The following is a 22,890-nucleotide window of genomic DNA, read 5'->3' as shown; positions in this document are numbered from 1 at the left end:
TTCTCCGTTCTTTGTTTCAGTGGCCAAACTTCACTGCCATATGTGATTATACTTTTAAGTATGCTATTGTATTGTTCGCTTTAGATATTGTCTGCTCCCACAGAATGCCGTTCATCATGGATATGGCTTTTCTACCCTGTATGTTTCTGTCTTTTATAGCAGCATCGAGTGATCCATCTTCAGTTATCTTCATGCCCAGGTACTTGTATTCATCGCAGTGTTCAATTTCTACCCCATCGTCTAATGTAATGGACTGCTTTGTTCCTCCAATACACATGGTTTAGTTTTCTTAATGTTGACTTCGAGACTCCATTTGTTATATTCTTCTATTAGCTTTCGTGTCATGTAACTCAAGTCGTCATTATCCTGAGCAATCAGAATTTGGTCATCAGCGAAACATAAAGTGTATAGTGTTGTCTCGTCATTTAGAAGGATTCCCATGCCATAACATTATTTTTTTCCACAGCTTGAGTGCTTGTTCCAGATAAATTTTAAAGAGGGTAGTAGAAATACAACAACCCTGCTTCAATCCTTTCGTGACCTTAAATCCCTCAGACATCCTTGATCCAGTTTTAATTTTTGTAGTCGTTCCATTATACAGACTTTGGACTGCTTTGATAAGACCATGTTTAATGTTGGTTTGATGGTGGTCTACTGTGGACCGTCCAGCTCTAAAGCCAGCTTGCTCCTCTGCTTCGTAATCTCTATGGTCATTTTCTATTTTGTTCTTAATAAGTTTCCCATACATCCTAATTATTCTGTAATTTTCACAATGATCCTTGCTGCCCTTTATGTGGATTGTTGACATTATAGATTATTTCCACTCTTTTGGTAACTCGGCACCGTTTAAGCAATCTTGGAAGAGTTTTCTTAGCTCTCTTGAAGTTTGTCTGTACCGGCTTTCACTAATTGTGCGGGGATGTCACCATGACCAGGGGCTTTTCCATTTTTCAGGGATTTGTTTATTTCTTCCATCTCTGATTTACTTATTTGTAATGTTGATGAATTTATATGTATACCTATCGTGTTTTCTTCTATGTTAACAAATTCTGGTCTTTGTTCTGTTAGTAATTTTTTGAAATATTCTTCCCATTTTTCCGTTGTTATTGGTGATATAACGTCTTTTTTCTTATTAGTTCTCATATTTTTAATTAAACTCCAACTCTCTGTGCTGCTTTCAAATCACTTTAGTCAAAGGCCGAAAATGAAATGTATTTCGGGGTTTGGCTGTAAGTCAGGATTGACTAATCAAACGAGTGACGGAACTCCGAGGTTTAACCATAACGATTTTGACTCTAATATTTTTTTATATCAATTATGATGTCACTACCTGTATCAAAATGAACTTCATTATGACACAGATTTTCGTTAAGATACAGATTTTTAACCAATAGAATCGCAATGGCGAGTCAAATACATACGCTTTGACAGTTCTAAATATGTAAACAAACTGTCAACCTACTTAATTTGTTTGCGTTACAAAATTAATAAATTTGAATATATTTTTTGGTGTGAATGATCATAGAACAAAACATGTATACAACTTGCATTTAATTATCATTATGAAGCTCGTACTCTATACGAAACTCGCCTCGAGGCGGCTCGTTTCGTATCCCTCATACTCGCTTCATAATGACCATCATTAAATGCTCGTTGCATAATATACTAGTACTACTTATTTGATAGTTGTTTAAGAATGTATTTTAAAGCAATGTTTACTTATTTTCACAATATTTTTTTAGATGTCTTAAAGAACCAATCAAGATTCTTCGCTGCTGTCCTCGTCGCGATCCTGTCCTGTAACTTACTCCGGATCATAATATAGATAAGTTAAAGGATATGAAATGTTATATGCAAAGGATGAGGAAGTTTGGAATTAATTTCATTAGAAAGTTTCCTAATTTAATCTGTCATGTGCCAAGAGTTTGCCAAAGAAAAATACAACTGGTATTACACGACCAGAGCGTTCTAATTACTTACTTGCCAGAGTCCAAATTGATAATCAAGGAGGATGTTCACTGATTCAGGTAATTTGGTGATATATGTCACAGTAAAGTTTCTTAAGGCGCTGAAATTAAAGTGTTAGTGGTTGGGAAAGATGTAATTGAATAAAACGGACAGCTCAAGGGAGTTTTCCTTATCGGTAATTATTAAGCGGTTTCCAATATTAATTAACCTTCCACGACCTTACTTGTAGACTAGAATGTGATCCGGTAAAGATAAATTAAACATTTTTTTTTATTAAACACAAGCCGTGTTTATACTACTGAAATCTGGTCATCAGTTGACCAATTATCAGTTTTTCTTTAACTTATATTACTAAATGATACATAATCTAAGATCTTAACCCTATGGTGTCCTCTTATTTTTTTAACCAGTATGCATTTTAAAACTAAAACTAACACACAATACAACACTATGCTCTGCTTTTACACTAACACTTTACACTAACAAAAATGGTTTTCTTCATTTGAGTCTTCTTTCTAGCCCAGTATTACCGAGGAGCTGGATGGCCTCGATGTTTACATGACTATGGAGCCGTTGTTCTTGACTACCTGCCATCTTCTTGATAACTTTGTCTACAATTTCCATCTCAAGATCCTTGTGGAGGTCGACATTTCGGATATACCAAGGAACATCAACGATGTTTCTTAATACTTTATTCTGGAATTTCTGGATAATCTGGGTATTACTTGAATTGGCACAGCCCCAGAGTTGGCCACCATACATCCATACTGGTCTAAGTATTTGTTTGTATAGAAGTATTTTATTATATGTGGACAATGCAGAGTTTCTTCCCATCAGCCAGTACATTTTTTTGTAACGAATACCTAATTCTTCCCTTTTCTTTTTAATGTGGACTTTCCAGCGAAGCCTTGCATCAAGTGTGATACCTAAATATTTTGCAGAAGATGCATATGGTATTTGGGCATCATTTATTCTAATTGGAATGTTTTCAATTTTTACTTTATCGTACTATATACGTAGTATAGTATAATATTACTTTATCGTACTATATACGTAGTATAGTATAATAGATAAAGTTATAGGATCGTGCAAAAAATTTTTTTTCAGATTTCACTTTTCTTCGACGTTTTGAGTCCCCCTGAGTCTAAAAAGCAAATAAAAAAAACATGTCGGAAGTATGTACGTACGTATGTACGTACGTATGTACGTACGTATGTCGCCACCGCCCAGCAAAAACTACTGGACCGATTTTGATGAAATTCGGTATGAGTAAGTTTAAGAGAATTTTGTCGAGAAACTAAGCTTTTAAAAAAAATCTCTCAAAGGGGGGCCGAAATAGGGGGGTTATTTAGGGCCCATTTTTGCAAATTTTGACAGAAATAAATGAAATTCAACTCAAAGTAAGCTCATCGATAGGTAAATAAAAGTACGGAATTTGACATTTCCAAATTCAAAATGGCGGCCAACATGGCCGACCGCCCCCCCGACACATTTCCCTATCTATCTAAAAAGTTTTTGAAGATAAGTTTAATTTGAAAAAGTCGTTATATAGCCTAAAGATGGGGCTATAAGAAAGATGTTATCGTTTTTCAGAAAAAGATATGGGTTGCCTATATTTAAGGGGTCAAATTTTGACATAAATTTGAACTAGATTTTTTCAAAAATGGCTCCAAGGAATTTTTTTATTTTTTGATATATTTTTGATATCCTATCAGTAAATTGAATGACATTAGTCATATATCTTAACTCCCCATAGGAGGGGAGTTATGAATTTTTTATAAAAAAATATTCGAGTGCCCGTAACTTCCTTCTTAATAGAAACTGAAATTTGAAATTTTGCAAGCATATATGGTATTTTATTATCTATTATCACAATAAATTTTACCAAAAACATGGCTTCCGGTTGAACCGGAAATGAATAAAAAATCTTAATTTTTTTGATACGCCCTGTATATTTTAACACATTTTGAAAGAATGCAAAATTACCTTTCCAATGACATAAAATTTATTGCTGTAGCTCAAAAACTCGAAAAGTTACGGTAAATAGAAATTTTGCTATAATCTTATGTGTGTCCTCTCTCACGCGTTCATAGCAGAGCATTATTGTAGAGCAGTCAATGAGGGTATTTGGCTCCGAATTCCATCCTACTACATTGATGTACTTGATATTTTCACAGTAAGTAGGGAATATCTCAAGAAACAAAATCTACCATATATACTATGGCGCTTTTTATCTTGGGGCGGTTCCCACTTCTTCAAGGGGGTGGAAAATTTGTTGGTCAAAATAAGCACGGAAGTGGCTGAAGAACCTATTTCTAAGCAAAAACTGGTCTATACTTTTTTTTGAAAACTCAATACTTTTTGAGTTATGCGTAGTTGAAAATTGGCCATTTTCATTGAAAAATGACACCTTTTCGGACGGATTTTTTGTGAATACCTTAAAAACTATGCATCGAACTAAAAACTCTATATAAAACATTTTTTAGATTATAAATAATAAAGAGATTCGTTCCTTCGTAAATGTTCTATTTATAATACAAAAAGAGATATGGTAGGTGAAAATAGTTTGTTTTTTGGTGCATGCTCAAATTGGTGTATTCAACTTGAAATAACAGAGGAACGGTAGGTTTTAGGTGTATAATGCTACCAACACCTTTTGTAGTGTTTGAAAAGGCCTTTAAAACGAGCACCGTTAAATGTCGGTTACTTACAAACTAAGCGAGATATGGTGCAAAAAATATAATGACTAATGTACTTTAAGGAAAAATGAAAAGTATATACATTTAACTCCCCATCCACCATAATTTAAATGCATTGTTTTTCTTCTCAATACCTTTTAATATAGTGTTATTTCTACTTTCAAAAAGTTAAACGGGTTTAAAATGAATGGTTTTTTTTAAAAAATGTGATCAAATTATAGAATGAATTTTTAAATTTTCTTAAAAATCTTCCTTTTTCTCCATATAATTCGAAAATAAAAATATTTCACCCCTGAGAAGTGGTGGGAACTTCCCCCATGATAAAAGCGCCATAGTATATAGGATAGACTTTGAATTAGGAGATTGGGCTACTCCCAAAATTTCATTAAAATCCATGCAGTAGGATAGAATTTGGAGATAATATCTTGTTCTTAATCTCGCGCATTGACTGGCGTAATCGAAATAGAATGAAATGCAAATATTGTAAACTATTAATTTCTCAGAAAAATGAACTAATTTGAAATGAAAGTATGACTATAATATTCTATTGATTTATGCAATAATCTACACATCTATAGTGTGTCCCCGAAATATGGCATCGAACATTTTCTCAAATGCAGGAATTAATGATGCGTAGAACCATAAAATACTTTTAAGTACAGTAGGTGTTTCTAAAATATCAAAATAACGAGTAACTTTGTTATTTTTATAGAATGCCAATATCTAGTACCATAACGATAATAGATCGGCACGATAAAGTTCTCGGGCGGCCCTTCCGTCCAGCGTTTTTTATTTCTAAAATTGACATGAATATATTTAGATTCATTTAATTTGATTTTCCATTTTTTAGTCCGGTATTATCGGAAATTATTATGCGGTATTATCTGCAAATGTAGCTATAGTATCATTTTCCATTTCAGGTATATCGTATGTGTATTACAGATAGAGGACAGGACCTAATACGCTTCCTTGAGGGACTCCTGCTCTGATTTCTTTTAGATCAGTGTACACGTCTTCTTGCTTAATTCTGTAATATCTGTCAGATATATATGATTGTAAAATTTCTGAATATTGTTTAGGCATAAGAATTTTGAGTTTGTAGACTAAACCTTTATGCCATACTTTGTCGAAGGCCTTAGCTACGTCTAAAAAGATTGTAGATCAGACTTTCTTTTCTTCTAATGATATCTCAATTATGTTAGTAAATCTTTGTACCTGATCAATTGTAGAATGTTTATTTCTGAAGCCAAATTGGTGGTTTGAAATAATTTTTTCTCTTCTATTAAATTAAACAATACATTTTTTTTAAGTTATACTTCTTTACGCGCGATATGAGGGTGAATTTTTATATGTTAAAACCTACGATCCCGGCGCATGCACATTATAACTTTGTTCTGATTGGATGTTCAAATGACATGTCAAAAATTATCCAATATGGCAGCTGTAGCGCAGCTGTGGTTTGGACGGTTGACGGTTTGGTTATGTATGGTTGTTGCGTTTTAAAATTTGTGGGAAGAGAAACAACAAAGGTTAGTTAATAGTTATACTGCCTTTTTAAATAGTTTTCATATTATATTTTTGAAGTAATACTTCAAAATGTTTTAATTTATGTATGTATTAGTCCAGAAAAGATGTATGTGGACACACACATTATTTTTTTTGGCTTTTATATAATTATTCGAAAATGTTATAGTTAATAAACATTTTATTATCCAGTAGAAAATCTTACGACTGAATCTGAAAATCTTCAGTTCATGAGTTATCAAACGCATAAAGTTGCTTATTATTTATTTATAAGTTATATTACATATATCAACGTTTTACTTCTACTATAGAAAATCTTACGAATTGATTTGAAAATATTCAGTTCATTAGTTCTGAAAAGTGTAAAGTTACTTATTATTTATTTACCTGTTTATTAAATTAACTAGAGATTTATCAAGAAATTTTACTCATCATATTCCTAGCCTTAGTTTAAGGCCAACAGTAGCGCGTCAATATAACTTCGGGAGATAGTAGCACACCTTTTTTCGAAAGTTCTGCGAAACTTTGGCAACAGTGCGTCGAGATTATTTGACATAACTTACATATTCAGTCGTGTGATGGATGACCGAAGTTAAGTTTAACGTTTGAGTTAAAGTTAAGATAACTCTCAGGAATAACGTGCTTATAACTGTATAGGTAAAATTTGGTGTGATGTATCGCTCCTAGTTATGAAATAGTTATATCATCAACGTTATATTAGAATGAAGTTTTGAGGAACAAATTTTGAAGTAACAAAGAGAACCTTATGTACAAATAGTACAAGTTGGAGTGAGCGCGAGAGATTGTTCCGAACATACCCGTCGTCGGCTACTGCCGATGACCGAACAGCAAACAGCTGTTTGGGTTCCTTGGTGTTTCTAAGTTGCTTTCAAACGGTAGATAGAAACAGGGTTGCCAGATTGGTGTATTTTCCCAAAATTTTGGGTTAATTTGAAAGCGTCTGTTGAAATTTTTCTAAGCAGAAATTCTCGCTCGATTTGATTTTTGTATAAATTTTAAAATTGTATTACCCTTCTATTCTTAATTATTAAATTACTAGCTTCTAAATTCACTTGATTTCTGTCTAAAAACAAGTCAAAAGATGAACTTAACCTTGGATAACTACAGAGTTATCTCATAACTTGAGGTTTAACGTCGCGTTATAAAGTGACCAGATAACTAAAGAACTGTCAAGAAATAACGCAAATAGTTAAGTTAAGTATGATACATCACACCAATTCGATGGTTATAACATAACTACAGGATAACTTTACGTTAACGATAACTTCGGTCATCCATCACAGGGCAGATTGTTACATTAACTCATAGGCGCGATAAATAAAAGTAATAGACAACAATTTTATTATTAGTAAATAAATATTTATAAAAATAAACCAAAATAGGTGAAAAATGTATTATTAAAAGCGTGTATTTTGGTTTTTTTATTTAAATTTAAAATTTAACTTTTAAACTATTGATGATATTTCTAGACAAAAAAATCCTCCTAAAACTTTATATACTCGCATTAGAATTCGAAACATTTTTACGTAAAATATACTTACCCATAAGTAAAACACACAATTAATAACACTATTTTTTCAAAATAATCCAACAACTTAGTTCTATTACACAAAATTATAATAAATTAATTATAAATAAACACTAACGAATTCTTAAAATAATACACTACTGCAAATATTAATAGATATCGATACAGATAACAGAACAGATAAGAGCATCGTGCTATTATACTTAGAAATCTGATGCAAGCTTGTCAAAATGACAGTGACTATTTCTGTATGTTGCCTAATCAGTTATTAGTTATACAGTATGGTGCAAATGAAAGGAATAAATTCGTTATTTCGTAAACTGGCGACTTCAAGGAAAAATTCCGAAACAGGTCAATTTTTATTTTTAAGTCATGATATTGTGACATATATGGTATACTAGTGACGTCATCCATCTGGGCGGGATGACGTAATCGATGATATTTTTAAATGAGAATAGGGGTCGTGTGCTCGCTCATTTGAAAGGTTCTTCAATTATCTATTCAGTAATATAAACATTTACATGATTATTTATACAGGGTGTCCAAAAAAAGTTTTTAATTAAATTATTTGAAAAAAAAGAAGAATGTATGTAATTTATTTAAGAGCAAACAGTAGCGATCAACAGGTAGCAACAAACGCATTCCAAGATTGCGGCTCTAATTTTGAATATTTTGTCGAGATATTTGGCACACATATTTGTAATATAATAAAGAATGGCGGTACAGGGCCCAATTTCAGAAATATGTTAGTATGTGGAAATTACTCTATAACTAAATACAATATTAAATAAAGGAGCCTGTACCGCCATTAAGAAAGACAAAAAAATACACTTTCTTCAAATAAACATTTTTATCCCGTGCCTAGATTTTGTGTCACATTGGAACTACTAAGATAGTATAAACGTCACTGTCAGTGTCGAATTACCGAAGCACTGTTGCCTCACTTTTGAAAGTTCGCAGCAATTTTGGACCGCGTTTGTTGCTACCTGTTGATCGCTACTGTGTGCTCTTAATTCAAAATAGATTTTACTGTTACCCGAAAACTAAAAAATGTTTATTTCACAAATAAACATTGCTTTTCGATTAAATTCAATGTTCAAGCCAGCTCCCGCCAGCCACCTGCCTCTTGGAAGTTTGAACATTTAGTTTAAGCGAAAAGCAATGTTTATTTGTGAAATAAACTTTGATTTATGATTTGTGAAAGCAGTACATTGTATTTAGAATTAAATAAATTACATACATTATTCTTTTTTTGTCAAATACTTTAATTTAATAAAATTTTTGGACACCCTGTGAAGCGTTTTACATATCTGCTCTTATGGGGGCAGGGAAAGAACTAACTACATAGATACTAGGGGTCGAAATGGGGCTAGTAGAAGGAACAGACACATAAAGCCTCTTTGCGAGACGGCAGCTCATTGGTTGTGCGGTGGCTAGGTCGCAGATTCGTTAAGGGGGGGTAAGGGGTGTTAAGAAGACTAAACTACCATAATCAAATACAAAAGGGTACTTACTCAGACTAGAGGATCTTTCTACTATTTAACAAAAAGGACGCCGTTCGAAATAAATCCTCTGGTTCACATATGGGTACTTACTAGACATTCGGGCTATTAATTGGGGGACATTCCCCATCGATTCCTCTTTGGGGTTAAACTGGGCAATCATGTTCTTTATTCTATGGTTCTATGGCTTCTATGCCATATTTCTTTTCTTATACTCTAAAACTTACACAGTTGCATTAGACATCTGGTTAATAATTTTCCAAAAACGGTTACAGAAAGAAACGGTACATTTTCAAAAATGTTTATTTAAAACTTCAAACTTTATTTTTACTATAAAAAATACTTTCTTAAATATGAAGTTATTACAACTACTAATTTACAAAACTTTGACTTTGATATTACAAAGGTGTTAACCTGGTTTAGACTTAAAATACTCTCAAATATGAAAATTATTTTACATTACAAAAGAACTTGTTGGACAGTGTATGTCAACATAAGATTTGACGTAGCTGTCAAATGTCAAAGTCATTGTCATTTACCATTATGAAAGCAAAAGCAAATTATTATTATTTTTAAACTCTTTACCAGCAAACTTTATATCCATTTGGAATCCTTACAAAATGAAAAAACGTCTCATACCTTTTTAAATCACTCTTGCAAACACAAACATCCTGTCATCACGCTTCGAAAACTTTACGGGGGCCTTGACACGAGGTGCAGGGGGGAACAGGCACAACTTGGAAACAGGAACATATACTTATACTGGAACGGGAACTTAAACCATAATATCTCTACAGGACATCATTAGGGGATATTAACCATCCATGGCTAACAACTAGGGCTTTAGAAGAATAACAACCACCACCATACCGGCTCAAACTACGTAACATGTTACTGCGTATGTACCCGATTTCCACTGTAAAAATCCAATATTATGGAGCGGAACCTTGCACGGGGTTCTTCTATGATCACAGAACAATAGACCAAACCATTCTCTTGATTAAACTTAGCGACAAATTCAAACCGGCAGGTGTGGCACCTGGAGTTCCACGGAAATGTCTTTACATTTCAAACGTACTTGTAGAACTGAACTCTTCTCGGCGGTGGAGTACTCACACCGAGAACTTGTTGCGCATTTAAAAAAGCGATTTTCGCCCTTAATGCTGCAACGTTAACAAGCTGAGGGACGAAACCATTATTTTTTTTTTCAAGGGAATGTTGGCATTTTGGACGAGTCCAATCATTTTTTGAAGAGGATTACGGTACTTTCTAACATGATTCAATGTTGCGCAATGATCTGTAATACTCAGAAGCAGGGCGGGCTTTAAAATATTTAGGACGGGATATAGGATTAATAAATTGGAAAAATAAATGTTCTTTTTGGGAACTGGAGTATAAAATTAATGAATGCTATTAGCAAAACATTATAGCGGGAAATCCAACTGCTATAATAGCCTCCTCGGGAGAGAGGAAACTGGATTATCTATTCAGTTTTCGACAACTACAAAAAAATCTAACATTGACATCTACGGTGTGACAGGACAGCAATATCAAAATATTTAGATAATGGCTAGTGGGGATTAAATAAAACAAAAAAATCGTTAGGGATTGGGCTAGCGTGCCATCAATCGCCAGACTCTTTAAAGTCAAGTAGACTAAAATGTTTATTGACTCTACTAAGAACTGTAGGTGACAAGAGTTTCTGTGCCTTGGGAAAGAAACTAAACTTGTGCCCTGTGTGGACCTCGCTGACATCCACAGCAGTAACACAAGTGACATACCAGGGCAGACACAGCCTTGTCACCTCGTTGCCTAACCGCGAGCGGTTCTCAAAACTAAAAAAGTTGATGATTGGCAGATAAACATCTGCCCAAACTCTGCTAACACCTAGCGAGTTTCACGGGACATTTCGGCAACGGTCTGCAAAAGGAGGATTTAGACAATCCAGTCTAAACACCTCAGTGAGACAAAATCTCACCAACTACTTACCTCAACAACTCATTCAAACAATACAGGGCTAGACAAAGGGGTGTATGACAACAACAAGGACTAAAATCAAAACAAGACTAACAAGAGGGGTGCGTGTGACAACAACAAAAGACCAAAAAGACTAGTATACTGGGTTCAAACGGGATATCGAAATTTTTAAACAAGACTAAGGGAAATGAACGCAACATATGATATAGAGAACACTACATCATTACTTTTTCAATCAACAGTCCAATCTAGGACATAAGAACCTTTCATTGAAAGTTCACAAGACAACTCTCTCATTTTCAAATCACAAACTGGGGGAAGATTTCACTTTTCAAAAAACTGGGGTAGACCTTACTTTTCAAAACTGGGGATAGACTTCACTTTTCGAAACAGGGCAGACTTTACTTTTTCGAAACTGGGGATAGACTACTTTTTCAAGACTGGGGGTAGACTTTTCAAAACAGGGATGAAAGCAACGCACAAGGGGAAAACCAAAGGGACATTGGAAAGTATGACAGTTCTGACGAACAACCGCTTCCATTTATCGACCGAAAGCAAGCGTCACCTGTACTCAACGCGACCAGATCCTAACCTCACCAGCCTTGTCACAGCTTCTGCTCTTGGCCTACATTCAATCAACAAACAAAAGAGAGGTCAACTAACTATTCGCCAAAAAAATCAAACTCCATCACGGACACGGGCTAACAGACAACACAGGCTAACAGACAACACGGGCTAACAGACAACACGGGACAACGGGCTCTAAAATTTCCAGACAAAACAGGGATAGACAAACAAACAGGCAATATTATCAAAGACTTCTAGACATGCAGAGGGGCTTACAAACACAAACAATATTGAAGCTTGGTTCCTATATGAGCTTACACGGGATAAGACAGTCCTTGCTCCGACTACTAATGAAAGTGTTCACAGATAGCTGAACAACACTTCCTTCATCACGAGTATCACACTTGTGACATGTCAGATACAAAAAGACATACTTCATTCACGGAGGGTGACTTCTACTACTTCACTTCACGGGGGGTAGACTTCAACTACTTCTTCACGGGCTCTTTTCAACTAACCTCTGGCATCCTTTTGACACCTACAAAGATAGATTAGTCGAAAAACAAGGGGCAACACAGACAAGGGGGGGCTTCTTCACGGGCTAACCTCTACACTTCATCAAAACAGTTATTTCCAAACAGTGTCGACAGAGAACGCCATCTTCGAACAGCGACAGCTTTTCTCCTGACTGCTTGAAAAAAACAAGGGGCTCTACTTCTTATGGGGTGACTTCTCCAACTAACCTGTGGCGTAGCATACACCAACAGAGATAGGCTTCGCTGGGAAAACACGTGACTAACTCACACAGACAATACGGGACTAAGCTCATACACGGACCATACCAACAACATCACACATCTACTCAAATGACCAAATCAATAAATCACAAAAAACTATTGTTTCTGTAAAAAACTGTTGATCTATAGGAATACATGCAAAAAATACAACATACAGTTATACTCTATTAGTGGATTCAATATTCAAAAAATTTAACGTTACTTTTACCAAAATTTTCAAAAAATTTTACGTTACTTTTTACTCAACTGTTTGTCTATATATTTCATCAATACTTTCAAAAAATTAAATCAATGCTTTCATCATGGGTACAATATCAATACAATACAGTTAGTACGCTACAATAACATACAATTCTGTTCTACGATACATACAATACCAGTATACATAATATGGGGTTACAGGTTAAATACACTATGATGTATGAAATGGTACATGCTTATACAATCAACAGCATGACCAAATCAACACCACAATAAAATGTGTACATACTTACACCTCTTTGGAAAAATTATTAACTTTCGGCAACAAAAACTACAAAAATGGTATCTTTCATGGGGACTAATAGACTGAAACAGTTTCGGGGGCACTAAAAGACATGAAACAGTTTCTGGGAACAAGACAAGAGGAATCTGGACTAAACTACATGGGAAGACTGGTGCGATAGTTACTCGGGGTCAAACTTCAGGGTGAACGTTAAAAGTGTAACACTAAGTGCGGGTGGCTAAAGACATTGGGAACTAGTAGATAGGCTAACTACTAGTTGAACAAGGATACAAGCTCAACTTGTAACAGTGGGCGTACACAAAACATGACAAGAGTCGAGCTTCCATGTTGTCGGAAACACTTGCATCACACACTGAGATCGGGCCGCCCAAGGGTACGGGCTGCCCCACCAGTTGCAGTACAAATGCAACCGAAAGGAGGCTAAAGGGACTTGGCCCACACTGGTGGGTCAGTTGGAGCATGCAAATAGGACCAGAAGAGGCTAAAAGGAAACATGCCCCACGTGCACGGCGCCATTTGAAGCGTTTTACGTACAACTGGAGCCGGAAGGAGGCTAAAAAATGAGTCGAGCTCCACACGTTGGGCGGCTACATAAATAATTATGTAAATGTTTATATTACTAAATAGATAATTGAAGAACCTTTCAAATGAGCTAGCATACGACCCCTATTCTCATTTAAAAAATCATCGATTACGTCATCACGCCCAGAAGGATGACGTCAGTAGTATATGCCACAATATCATAACTTAAAAATAAAAATCGACCTGTTTCGGGATTAAAGTCGCCGCTTTACGAAATAACGAAATTATTCCTTTCATTTGCACCATACTGTATGTTCGATTTCTTGTTAGAGATAAAACATTTTAGTAGTTCCAATCTGACATAAAATCTAGGCATGGGATAAAAAAAGTTTATTTCAAGAAAGTGTATTTTCTTTGTTCTTCTTAATGGCGGTACAGGCTCGTTTTTTTAATATCGTATTTATTTATAAAGTAATTTCCACATTCTAACATATTTCTCAAATTTGGCTCTGTACCGCCATTATTTACTATATGACGAATATGTGTGCCAAATATCTCGACAAAATATTCAAAATTAAAGCCGCAATCTTGGACCGCATTTTCCGTTTTTGTTGACGCGCTACTGTAGCCTCTTAATCAATCCTTTTCACGCACTATATTATATTTCACCTTGTCGATTTTTACGCATATTGGCGCAACTCCAGTATATTCTTAATTTTCTGTGAATTTTTTATACATACAATTACTATTTTACTTGGAAAATAAGCCATAATTTAAGTTGGAAATGAAATTTTTATACATGGAAATAAACTACAAAGAATTGTAGAATTGTAATAAAAACTACATTTTTTGTATAATTTTTTGATTCATTACGATAAAGACCTAATTTTCCCCTTTTTCCTATCTCTTTTTTCAAATATATTGAAGCATTTTTCCATTGGAATTCTGCTCATTGTCCGAAGCATCTTGTAACATCTGAGATCTACAAAATTGTCTGTTTTTAATAATATTTATGCTAAGAATAATTATGCTAAGAAATTTAATAATAAGATTTATGCTCGTTTATCCTAACGCTTAGTAGTCTTGAAGTTTTGTCTAGATCAATAATTGATGTGTTGATAATTATTATCAACACAAGGTGGTATTTTATAAATTCAGTTCTTTTTTGTTCATTGGTAGGTTTGTTTTTTTTTTTTTGAAAAATTAACTTAGTGTGTTGGTTTTAAATGTTTTTTAGTCCCTATGGTATGGTGTTTGGTTATAAATAGGGTGTTTGGTTTTAAATGTTTTTTAGTCCCAATGGTATTGTTGTTTTTTATCTATTTTTGTGTTTCAGGACCTTTTTTAATGTGTATTATTCCAGTTCCCTTTTAAAATTATGTATTTACAATTCACAATGTATAATTTATTTATTTTTTAGAATATAAAGATGCCAGTTAGTTTTTTCTTCCAAAATGTGTTTTGTATAACACACCTATTGGAAGAAAAGTTGCTTTCCAAAAAGTATAACATTTACAGATTATTTATTGTTCATAATTTTATTGCTGGAATTTTTTGAAAACGATTTCCAGATAGAAAATAGAAACGTCACGATAAATACAACTGTTATTAAATATTCTATTGATTTACTCCTGTATATAAAAAATTAAATGAAAAATATGCCATACAAAAAACTTTTCAGAATCATAGAAATTTAGAATATAAATATTAATTTCTCATTTGATGCTTCCTTTTAGATGTGTTAGGACTATCTGTTTTTTGTTAGTGTTGATGTTTTGTCGCTAAAATACGTAGACATAATGGTAGGTGTATGCTAAATAGGCGTACAAAGTATGCTTAATGTGCAGTCCCTCGATCTTTATGGGGACCTATTGGCTTGTGACGAGTAGGTCCTAAAACCAAAACAAGTAAAGTAAAGTTTTCCATTTTAGTGGGCACTTTCCAATTTTAATTTAATTTTCCATTTCCAACAATCGCTTTTTTTAGATTATAGCACGTCTATCCATAATTCTAAAAAATGTCTCGAATAAAACTTACGTTTTGTGACGTAAGGAATCCAAATCTGCCATAAAAAATGGGGGCTCCCATTAAATATTTTAAAGTAACCACCTAACCCATCTCCGTGGGTGGTCGTGTTTGGTGTCATTCGATAGATTTTTCAAAATTATAAATTACTCCCATAAAAAATTTAAAATTCACCCCCTTCCCATCTACGTGGGAAGTCGTATTTGGTATCAATCGATAGATTTTTGAAAAATATTGAGAACGTATTTTTTAGTTTTTAGATCTGTCATTCATTTCGCGAAATATTCGCCTTTTTCTTGTGAAACTTTGGGACTCACCCCATTTCCTTACGCCCCGCTCAAATAGTCAGATTTTTTAAATATACACTGTTTTGCGTGTACTTAACTGACCTTATCTTAATCTGACGATTTCGAGTTTTTCTAAAAATAGATTTTTTTTCGACATCCGCTTAACGAACTCCCCTGCATTAAGAGCCAATATATAGTAGAAGTACATTTTCAGAGTACAGGGTTTCTCCCCATGTAATAGTCTGACGCGCTCGAGTAACTGCAAAAATCCCCGCTTAGGCTCCCCTACCGTAAACCTTTTAATATTTCTTGGTTGTTGTAAAATAATGAACCCTTCATTAAAAAATTCATGTGGTAACGAAGTATTTACGGAGCGATTCTATGCATTGTTCCACTGTACGATTGATTGTGCCATTCTTTTGAAAATATTTCTTAAGCATTCTCAAATGTGAAATTGATGGATCTTCTTTCGATCTAACCCTGTTTCTAAGTTTCTAGTAAAAATAAGTTTCTTGAGCTGAGTGACGATAAAAAGTCAATTCAATTTTGCTATCCCGACATTTTGTCTATAATCTCATTTGAAGTGTACTCCCTCCATCTTTTTGCTTAGTTACAATCTTCCACATCAAATTTTCAAACAATTTGTATTCGCCTACTAATTATACTTATTACATATACCCTATTCCACGAACATACGCCTGTTTTGGATTACTTCAACAACGAATATTTTTTTGTGCAAAATAAGAAGAACGAAAGTAAATTGCAAATTACATTGTTGTTTATTGGAATAATTATTAGCGCCATTTACTTTCGTACTTATGTTGCACAGTAAAATAGTCGTTGTCGAAATAATCCAAAACAGGCGTATGTTCGTGGAATGGCCCATATTTATGGTTTATGTTTTTTAAGAACGAAAGTTGCTACCATATACATTCCTTTGGTATCAAAATACATCTTCATTTTTTAATAACTTTTAGATAATTTAGTAAATCTGTATTCGAGATTACTTACAATTAAAATAAAATTCTGACAAAATTTAATTAAAACGAATAAATATTCAAAAATATGTGTAAACTAAAATAAACTTTTTAACCTATTGTTAAAATGAGAAATTTATACAGGGTGTAACAAAAATGCAGGTCATACCTAAATTAAATCACGTATTCTGGGAACCTAACTTACCTTAGTACAAATGTGCACAGAAAAAAGTTATATCCCTTTGAAGTTACAAAATGAAAATCGATTTTTTCGTAAATATCGAAAACTATTACAGATTTTTTATTGAAAATAGACCTTTGGCATTCTTATGGCAGAAGCATTTAAAAAAAATAGTGGAATTTGTGTACCCCATAAAAATTTTATGGGGTTTTTGTTCCCATAACCCCCCCCTCCCCCAACTGTTGTGTACGTTCCAGTTAAATTATTACTGTGGTACCATTAGTACGCAATGTTTTTAAAACTTTTTTGCCTCTTAGTACTTTTTTGATAAGCCAGTGTTTATCGAGATATTTTGAATATTTTTCGAATCCACCACATATTTGTATATGGTTAAGTACGATTATTTATAGAGAGCTGGTAATCTGAAAAGAATCCACATCTCGATAAAAAGTGGCTTATCGAAAAAATATTAAGTAGCAAAAAAGTTTTAAAAACATTGTGTTTAACTAATGGTACCACAATAATAACTTAATTGGAACGTACATGTGTACAATTATGGGGTGTACAAATTTCACTGTTTTTTAACATGTTCCTGCCATAGCAATGCCACATAACCATTTTCAATAAAAAAAATCTTCAATAGTTTTCGATATATTGAAAAAAATCGATTTTAATTTTGTAACTTCAAAGGGATGTAACTTTTTTTATGTGCACATTTGTACTAAGGTAAGTTAGGTCCAATCGAACTATTTTTGGTCGCAGAATATGTGATTTATGACCTGCATTTTTGTTTCACCCTGTATATAGAGCGAAACCTATACTGAAAAATATTGATGTAATAATTGTATTAATAATATTTTATTTTATGTAGGTAGGTAGTCACAAAAAGTTATATACATAATTATTTTTTTAATAAAATGATTTTTTTATAAAATTTTGAAATGGTGTAGTTCTTAAAGCTTTTTAAAATAAAATTCATAGCGGACTTTTTGAGTAAGTACCTACCTAATATATTACGTAACATAATTGCGCTAGATAAATATCAGAAAAATATCCAGAATATTTTTAGTTTAGTTATCTGTCACTTAATACACATACACATTTCACATATGTAGTAGGTACGTACACACCTACTCACGGAATTTTGCTGGAAAATCAAAATTGAAATGCGAGAATAATAATAAAGGAGAAATATGATTACACATAACTAGAACTGTAAACAATTATATTAATCACACCCTCCAGCTTAAAAAGTCTACTGCGGACACAAGTCTCCTTCATGGGCACACGGGAACTTTTTCAAGCAATAACAATTTTCAGCTCTTTCATTTGCAGACGTATAATAATATGTAGTTGAAAGCTCAAAAGATACATTATGACAAGTATTTATTTCAAAGAAAGATATTTGAACTGAACCTGATAATTGATAATAAATCGGTAAATAAAACAGCCTTTTCTTTGAAAGTTAAAAGCCTTTTAGTAGTGAAATCAGTGAGGATATTTGGCTCCGAATTTCATCCTACTGCATCAATGTACTTGATATTTTCACTGTAAGTAGGGAATAACTCAACAAACAAAATCTACCCTATATTATATGGCGCCTTTATCTTGAGGGGTGGTTCCCATCCCTTCTCGGGGTGGAAAATTGTTGTTCAAAATAACTACGGAAGTGTCCAGAGGACCTAATTCTAAGCAAAAACTGTTCTATATTTTTCTTTTTTGAAAACTCAATACTTTTTGAGTTGCTCGTGTTTGAAAATTTGCCGTTTTCATTGAAAAATGACACCTTTTCGGATAGTTTTTTGTGAATACCTTAAAAATTATGCATCTTACGAAAAAACTAGAAGTATAAAACGTTTTTGTACTTCTGATTAAAAATCAAAGAGATTTATTTCTTCAAAAATCTTCTAGTACCTAATACAGAAAGAGATACCTATAGTAGGTCAATCAAAAAAAATATTTTTTGTGCTTGCTCACATCGGTGTATTTAACTTAAAATTATACAGAAATGGTCGATTTTCGAGGTATATTGCTACAAATACCTTTTGTAGTGCTTGAAGAGACATTTAAAACGAGCACAGTTAAATGTGGATTACATTCAAACTAAGCGAAATATGGTGCAAAAAGTTGATGATTAACGTATTTTAATGAAAAATGAAATAGGTATTTGTGAAACAGTTCGTGAAGTATGCTTTTTGCGAACGCACGCGATGTTTAGAGCACAAGCGACAACGGAGCGAGTGCTATACATCGCGTAAGTTCGCAAAAAGTACTTCACGCACAGTTTCATACAATATTTTATCTACGATAAACAAATAAAAAACTTTAACTCTTCATCACTGGAATTCATTTTTATTCTACAATTTAGAATTTTGACATTTAAATATTCTAACTTCTTTCAAACCACAAAACAGTCAAAACATTTGTTGTAATTTATTGCTCATTATGTCATCACCATGACAACGCGAAAGTTAAGGATATTTGAGTATATGAAAGTGTGCCAAAAAACAGTGCGAAAAAGTAAATCCCATTTAAAATACATTGTTACTTCACGCACACTTTAAATCCTTCAGGCACTGATATCTATAATAACAGTTTTCACAAACTAAAAATGTATACATAATATGACTTAGAGTAGGTAAAGTATGTTTTTAACTTTTCTTTAAATTCTTTCTTTTTCTCCATGTAACTCTAAAATGATAAGAGATACGAAAAAAAGGTCCAATAAAAAAATGTTTGGTTTTTACAGTTAACAATTTTGTTTTGTCTTTTATTACTGTATCTCTTTATAATTTTCGAGTTACGTGGAGAAAAAGGAAGATTTTTAAGAGAATTAAAAATGCGCTCTATAATTTAATATATTTTTTAAAGCCATGCATTTTAAACCAGTTGAGCTTTTTAAACATAGAAATAACACTCTAATAAAAGGTATTGTAAAGTAAAAAGTAAAAGTAAAACGATGCATTTAAATCTGGTGGATAAGGGGTTTAATATACTTTGCATTTTATCTTAAAATAAATTAGTCATCAATTTTCTTTGAACCATATCTCGCTTAGTTTAAATGTAATCGACATTTACGGTGCTCATTTTAAAGGTCTTTTCAAGCACTACAAAAGCTAGTTGTAGCATTATACCCTTAAAATCGACCATTTCTCTGATACTTTAACTTGAACACACCTATTTAAGCATGCACCAAAAAAATTTATTTTCACCTACCATCTCTTTTTGTATTATACTTAACTAGAAAATTTATGAAGAAACGATTTTCTTTGATTTTTCATAAGCTACAAAAAATGTTTTATACAGCTTTTTTCGTTAGGTGCATAATGTTTAAGATATTCGCAAAAAACCATCCTAAAAGGTGTCATTTTAAATGAAAATGGCAAATTTTCAACCACGAATAACTCAAAAAGTATTTAGTTTAAAAAAAATAATTATACCTACAACAGTTTTTGCTTAGAATTAGATTCTCCAGTCACTTCGGTGGTTATTTTGAAAAAAAAATTTCCACCATCGAGAAGGGGTGAACTGTAAAAAAGCTTAAATTATAGTCGTTAGAAAATATTCTTCGGTATGTAATTTCGCTAATACCTTCCGGTTTCTTCAGCTGACAGTCATTTATATAAAGTTGATATATTTTCCTTATACTTAAATTTTTGTCCAAATATAAATATCTACGCTTCGTACTTTGGCGAATATAATGTGGGACCATGGTTGGAAAAGACTCAATATGAGCCTTCACAATTTTTCGGTTTTCATTGCTTATTTTATTTGTCAATATAACCTTGCCTCTTTTGCCCGTATCTGCATAACAACATAGAATATCAATTTTTCTTACATCTTGCATTAACGACGCTGATATACAAAGTGTCTTACAAAAAAAACTTCTCACATACCTGTACCTCTTGACCATTCAAAGAAACATAGTCGATAGTCGATACTATCGATTTTACCAGTCGATATGAATGAGAAATTTTAATAAAATATACATGTAAAATGTATTAAAGACATTTATAACCTTTTTACTGAATATGATATACAGCAGTAGAAATATATTGTTGTCCGGCAAAATAATATATGTGCGGTTACTTGGTTTTACATGCAACAGAACTTTAATTTTGTGGAAGTAAGTAGCGATATATTGTTTTACTTGAAAATGAAAAGTTAGTTATGTGTAACTTATTTGTTTATCACACAAATTATCTGCTGACTGGTAAGTCGTATCATTTACTGGGTTTTACTTATATGTAGAGCGTAAAAAGCTGAGAACCTTGGTATACCTACTTAACTCGATATTTTAAAATAATTTGTAATTTGCCTGGTTTTCGCAGTATACCGACGATATTTGGTTTTGAGTTTAATGTTTATGCAGCTATTTATGTGAGTTGACATATAAGAAAAAACTGTTTATGGCCGTCGTGGAAATTGGAATTTGCTCTCCTGAAAAGTACCAAAATGGACTTATCTACTTTTGGCAAACGACCACTGAATTTCTTTCACAGTACGTGTACGGCTTTTGCTCCAAACTGTACCAAGGGATTTTTGAAGGCAAGAAATGTCACAAACTCAATTTCTACAAAAGTGGTCGTTGACCGATTATTGCACCGAGCCCTTCAATTTAAAATATCAAATTCGAAATTGTTTTATGTGCAGTCAGACAAAAAGACGGGTATGAATTAAACTATGGTTTTTGGTGCAGTAAACGAAAGAAGAGATGTACTTATCTCAAACGCATCGCTACATTTTTTGAAGGATGCGAGTACCGGTCAGAACTGTATTTTAAATAATGTGGTTTTGGGCAGATCAAGTGCCAGTAATATAGTGCAGTCACTGAAGGTTTTCACCTCCGATTTCGTTGAACCATCGATTTTCATGAAAATTGGTGAGTAATTAGAGGATATCTCAAGGAACAAAGGTGACATGATGCCAAGACTGGCGTTTTACCCTGGGGGGGTGGATGCCACCCCTTCTCGGGAGTAAAAAATATTTTATTAAAAATAATACCGTAAGTCGATACAGGGACAAATTATAAGCAAAATTTGTTATATAAAGTTATTAAACTAAATCAACACTTTTTGAGTTATTAAAGACCAAAGATTTTATTTTTTCTTTAAAAAATGCATGTTTTAAATCGGTTTTTCATGTATAAATCAAAAACTAAGCTTTTACAAAAAAGTTGTTATTACTGAAATTAAAGATAATAAAAAATTTAATACATTCCTCACATAAAGAACTAAACTAATGTTAGTTCAAAATGAGTTATTGGCAATTGAATGTGTATTTTTTTCGACGAGTACTCAAATCTAAGTATTCAAGCTTAAAATAACGGGAAAACGATTAATGTATAAAATATTCCTGCAAAAGATGTGTCAAAGTACTTCGGAATACCTATCAAATGAGCTTCAGAACAAGGTAATAGCGTCAAAATTAAGTAAGTTATAATGAAAATAAAAGAACGGTTTCGAATTTTTTAGGAAAAAGTGAAAAATAAAACATACGCCATTTCAACAAAAATTAAAATTTATAGTAATCCTTAAAAGAACTTCTTCATATTAGCATAAGTAATGTTTTCGATAATAAACCTTAAATTTTGCTGTGGGAACCATGCAACCAGGGCCATTTAACCTTTTATTTTTAAAAAAGTAAGGGGTTTAAAAGATTAGGTTCAACGTGCTTAAATAGCACTTGGAATTTTCTTTCAAACAGTTTTTAGATGAACCTAATATCGTAAACACGAACAGAGTTATTAAAAAAAAACATTTTTTGGAAAAATTTTTAAAAGATAAATTTTGAAAAAATTTTGGAACATA

General features: G+C 33.0%; 1 long non-coding RNA gene across 1 annotated transcript in view; it reads left to right on the top strand.

The window, feature by feature from the left end:
- Window positions 1-2,033: 2,033 nt before the first annotated feature.
- The window catches only part of LOC114332122 (uncharacterized), a 28,228-nt gene continuing 7,371 nt past the window's right edge, over window positions 2,034-22,890 (top strand). Inside the window, exon 1 of the long non-coding RNA XR_007696806.1 lies at window positions 2,034-2,143. This is a non-coding gene — a long non-coding RNA (uncharacterized LOC114332122). The remainder of the gene's footprint in view (window positions 2,144-22,890) is intronic.

This window comes from Diabrotica virgifera, chromosome 3, assembly GCF_917563875.1.
Source record: "Diabrotica virgifera virgifera chromosome 3, PGI_DIABVI_V3a".
In the NCBI taxonomy this organism is placed as follows: Eukaryota; Metazoa; Arthropoda; class Insecta; order Coleoptera; family Chrysomelidae; genus Diabrotica; species Diabrotica virgifera.
Note: the sequence above shows the minus strand (reverse complement) of the source record. Positions and strands in the feature narration are given on the sequence as shown.